Source organism: Monodelphis domestica, chromosome 3 (genome assembly GCF_027887165.1).
Source record: "Monodelphis domestica isolate mMonDom1 chromosome 3, mMonDom1.pri, whole genome shotgun sequence".
Lineage (NCBI taxonomy): Eukaryota > Metazoa > Chordata > Mammalia > Didelphimorphia > Didelphidae > Monodelphis > Monodelphis domestica.
In genome coordinates, this window is record NC_077229.1 from 388,041,532 (window position 1) to 388,047,004 (window position 5,473).

At 39.1% G+C, this 5,473-nt stretch overlaps 1 long non-coding RNA gene across 1 annotated transcript; it reads right to left on the minus strand.

Moving 5' to 3' along the window:
- Positions 1-335: 335 nt before the first annotated feature.
- LOC103097738 (uncharacterized) lies at positions 336-2,405 on the minus strand. The gene is made up of 3 exons (XR_464091.3): positions 2,311-2,405; positions 1,469-1,630; positions 336-715 (listed from the first exon to the last, which is right to left on the minus strand). It is a non-coding gene; the product is annotated as an uncharacterized LOC103097738 (long non-coding RNA).
- Positions 2,406-5,473: the final 3,068 nt, after the last annotated feature.

Consider the following 5,473-nt stretch of genomic DNA (forward strand, 5'->3'; position numbering starts at 1 on the left):
TGGAGTCAATAATCCGTATTGGCTCCAAGGCAGAAGAGTGGTAAGGGCTAGGCAATAGGGGTTAAGGAGGGTCACACAGTTGGAAAGTGTCTGAGGTCAGATTTGAACCCAGGATCTCCCATCTCTAGGCCTGACTCTCAATCGACTGAGCTACCCAGCTGCCCCCAGAAAAAATTCTAAATCAAATAAAAAAAAATTTCAAATAAAAAAGAAACAGAATAATACAATATATGCATAAATGTAAAAAAATTAAAAAATAAAAATCCGTCTGATTCACTTTTTCCCCCTCCCTCTTATCCCTCCTCCCTCCCCAAGAGGGCAGGTAGTATGTTATAGGTTGTATGTATATATTATCATATAATACATATTTTCCTGTTTGTTGGGTTGTAAAACAAGATTCATATCATTTATGCTAGAAAAAATTTATTGAGGAAACAAAGTGAAGATTGGTATGTTTCAATCTGCATTCAAACTCCATTTTTTCCTTCTATGGTGGTAGATGCACTTTTTTGTCATGAGTCCCTTGGAGTGATCCTAGATCTTTAAATTGCATATAATATTTATTCACTTACAGATGATCTTCATATATTATTGCTGTTGCTGTGTATCACATCCTCCTTGTTCTGCTCACTTCACTTTGCATTGCTTCATATAATTACTTTTTAATATGTTTCAGGCAGACCTCCAGAGCTTTGATAGGTCATTTGGGTGGTACCTTTGGTGTATTGGATACAAAGAAGAAATGGATTCAGTTCCTGCCTCTGGCACACACTAGCTGGATAGAAAATGTTAGGTATCACTTGATGTCTCTGTCAAGTCTCTAAGACTTTTAAGGTAGGAACAAATTACTGATCTGAATTGGTGGAGGGAGTTTTTTTTTTTTAATAATAATGCTCCAATGGATCTATAAATTTATTGGTATGTGTATTCCTTCCAAAAATGCTAATTGCAACTCATGTATGCTTGCCCACTTTATAAGATTCTTGTCTATGCCCTCTTATAAGTTTATTTAAGCCTTCCTCATATTCTCTAGATTTTGCAAGGATACCATCATGTAGTTCTATTGGTTGTCCCTTACTTGTTTTCTTTTACAAGCATACTTTTATTTGATGACACCTTCTACACTGTTTCTCTATTATAATTCCTTGTATATGACATATGACAACGTTTTCATGTCTACCATGTGCTTCTCTATTGTCCTTTGGATGATCCTAAATTTCAGTTTTTCAGAGATAATAATATTCCATTACTCTTGGCTATATAGACACTGGAAGAACAATGGTGTTAAAATACATATTGGATTTTTATTTCAAGGAACAGTTTAAGAGCATTAAAAGCATTTGATAGACAATGCAGACTACTGTTCTCTCCTGTTCCAAGTCCAGGTCAATACCATTTTTCCATACCTCTAGTATCTTCTCTAACTTCACATAACTTGAGAACTGATAGGGATCATAATGGCACCTACCTCCAGGTTTGTTGTGAGGATGAAATGAAATAATATTTGTAAAGTGCTTTGCAAACTTTAGAGTGCTAAATCAAGGCTAGCCATCATCTGATGTCCTTCGATGTTTTGTTGGCTCAAGGACTGCCACAGAGCTGGACCATTAGAGATGATCTCTAGGATTATCTATATTTAATGTGAATGGAATTATGCACATGTTTGAATATATACATACATTGTATATATTAAATATGTATATGTAGGTGCAAAATACACAAATGCTATTTATAAAAAATATAAGGACCAATTAGACACATGTATGATAAGACCAGACTATCAAAGTCCTGCTGTGGTCCTTCACTAGAAATGGAAATTTGGTGGCTCAGTCGATAGAATGCTGGGCCTGCAGTCAGGAAGACCTGAGTTCAAATGTGATCTCAGATATTTACTAGCTGTGTGTCCCCAATCAAGTCACTAAACCTGAAAAATGGGGTAATAACAGTGGTTACCTCTGTTATAGGGAAAGGTTTTAGGGAAGGGTAGCAGAAGGGATAACACTAACAAAACATATAAAAGGGGTTTATTTAATTAAACAAGGATAAGGGAACTGGAAGGAGATTAGGGGAGTACCTATTACTATTAATCCACCCAGGTATTAAATCTAAATAAGCCTTAACTTACTAACTAACTAAACTACAAGGTGTCAGTAATGTCCACAGGGCTAGATTCTCACAAACTCCAGAGTCCTTGGTTGGGTCAGACAGCAGAATCAACGTGTAGGGTCCTTACAAGGTTCAAAAAGGGAAAAGGTTCTCACCATTCACAATTGGCCACCAAAGTGAAGGAGAACACTCACTCAACCTTACCTGATGCTCCAAAGCTCCTAATGGGAGACCAATAGGCATACCTTACAGTCTGATATGAGAGACACAGAAGGGAGAGAGAGAGAGAGAGAGAGAGAGAGAGAGAGAGAGAGAGAGAGAGAGAGAGAGAGAGAGAGAGAGAGAGATCTGAGACTTTCCAACTGCCTTAGAATCCTGACCCAGCCAAGCTCTGTGGAATCTTGATCTTGCACCAACCCAGGCTGCCAGCCTGCATTGCTATGCCTTGGTAGAAATCCTTTCCTACACCTCTCAGGATTGTTTTTAGGAAGTGATGAGCTAAATTTGTAAAGAACTTAGCATGGTGCCTGGTATATTTTATATAAATATACATATATAGAAATTATATAAATGTTAGCTATCATCATCATCATCATTGTGGACCTAACCAAGGTTCTTGACTCTAAGCCAGAAGAGCACTAATTTTGTCAGGTCCTAGTATGTTTTTAGGCTTTGATTACAGGCTTGATGTCTGACTGTGGTTCAAGGACCAGCCTAGCTAAATTCAGAGTGGTTCCCCACCAAGAAGCTGGCCTGGGAGGACATGAATTTCTTGAAGACTCAACAGCTCAAGAGAACACTTCTAGCACATAGGAGAGTTTTTATCTGTATAAGTATGCAGAATTTGGACTCTGCTGCAAAGTTCCAGAGCTTCTGAAATATTGAAAATTTATCTTATATTGTTATTTTTTTCCTGAGCACATACCATTTCTCCTAAAAGAGTCTAAGTTCTTTGTGGACAAGAACTGTATTGCATGCTTCTTTGCATCTCTTGTATTGCTTAGTGAAGTCCTAGGCACATTGTGAATGCTTGTTAAACAATGCTTGGCATATTTAACTGTAGGATAGATAAGTGTTCTTGATTTCTTTTTCAGTTAATGGAAGCATTGTCCTGAAATAAAAGTAGGAGGTGGGTACTCCATAAATACTGAATTGAACTGACTTTGCCAGCAGGTGCTTACATAGATTCATTGTCGCTTCCACCAGTGGGGGAATTGGGGTCTATGCCAAGTGGCTAATCTCCATTTTCCTAACTGCTCTAGGGTTATTAAAGCAGAACAAAGGTAATTTTCATTTACTTCAGTCTTATTGGATTGCTGAAGGGGGCAGTTGTGCTTATGGGATAAGCAGGACAATTGGGAAATGTTGACTATGCCTCCCCAGTTATTTTTGCATGTGCTGCAGAAGCCCTTCCAGCATGTACCTGGCTCTTGTCTCTCAGAGCACAAAATACCCTATTCATTAGCATAACTAAGGAAATCAAAACCACACAAGAACTTGGGGCAGATGCCTTATATTTACACATCTCTTATCTTATTAAAGGAAGACTTTCTTTAGTAAGATTAGGAAATATGAAATATATAATGTGAAAATTATATAGTAGAGACAAGTCAAACATTTTTTAAAACACTATGTACTAGATCAATGATGGTGAGCCCATGGCATGGGTGCCAAAGGTGGCACACAAAGCACTCTCTGTGGGCATATGGGTCACCCTTCCCTTCCATTCTCCCCCCCCCCATTCATTTCTAGAAAGACAAAGGTACTCGGGTGGAACTGTTTTATCCCTCTCCATGTGCCTGATAACATGTTTTTTTTGCATCATCTGCCCCTCTGCCTAGCAGCTCAATGGGATCACACAGAGGGTGAGCTCACAGGTGGCAGAGCTGGAGGGGAGCAGAGTGCTTGGTCCACTCTTCTCTCCCTCACCATCCAAGCCTTTCATCACCACCCCTCTGCCCAGAAGCCCAATGGGAATGCTTCTTCCCTCCCCTGTCTGGAGTAAGGGGTGGGGCAAGTCACTCAGTCTCAAGGGTGAGGGGAGTGGCATTGGACTTGGTTAGGGGATAGGGTGGGGTCCTGCCCTGATCCTGGCACTCCTCTAAAAGGTTTGCCATCACTGTACTAGACTCTGTCTTAAGTGCTGGGGACACTTAGCTAAGAAGGACCAAAAGAAAATATAAGAAAACGCCCTCTCCCCATCTTCCAGCAAAGCAAATAGTCAAAAATACATTCCCTGCTTTCAAGGAGCTCACAATCTGATGGGGGAGACAAGAAGCAAACAACTATGTAAAAAAAAGATAAATTAGAGACAGTGTCAAGGAGAAGGCAATAACATTAAAGAGAACCAAGAAAGGATTCTTCTCTAAGTGGAATTTTAACTGAGACTTGAAGGAAGCCAGAAAATCCAGAGGAAATAGGAGAAGAGAGAACTCTAGACATGGCAACCTGAGGATTGTCTGGAGTTAGGAAATGGAGTGTTATATGAGAGAAACAGCAAGGAAACTAGCATCATTAAGAATCTATAGTCTGTCCTGGATGGTTTAGATAAGCTTCTGGCCATATACATCTCTTAGAGTTCCTTGTAATTCTAAGATCTAAGATTAAATGTTTCCATTCACCTTAAATATCACATCTTGGATCTCCACTGGTTCTAGGATCTTTAAGCAATTATTCTGAGGGGAGGATGTGCTACTTTTCTTTCTAAATTCTCCATCCCATCTTCTATAGAATTATAGGTATTGTGCTCATCAGACCTGAATTTTCTTTGACTCTGACCAGGGAAGGATCTATCAAATTCCATACTTAGTTATTAAGAGGCAATGAAATAAAGGAGGAAAAATGTGTGTGTGTGGTATGTGTGTGTGTGTGTTTCTGAGCATTCACTTGCACACACATGAACAATGGCACATCTTCCTTCATTCTGAAGAGAAGAGCCTATGTTAGTCTGGTTCTGGGTCTCGAGAAACAAGAACATAGCCATATCCCATCTATTACTAACAGAAATTGTTTGTGGAACACTCACCCAAAAAGGATACAAGGAGACATACTTTTGTCTCACAACCACCATTGGGTCAGATTTTTGTTCTAGCTTTTCCCTGAATGATAGACTACTTTAGAGAGACTCAGGGTACCATTTTATACTGAGGTAGATAAAAGAAGCAGAAATCTTTTACAAATTTGTTAAAACTAGGGAAAGCAGAGTCTCCGGTCTCTTTGAATATACTGATCATGAGGACATCAGATAAGGATAAGTAAGAGTAGTAGAATATCTTTGGTATCAGAGATTGATTGTACTTAGAGACTCCTTGGGTCATCACTGTACCTGTTGCTATTTACTTGTTTCTGCTTATCCCTTTAAGGGAAA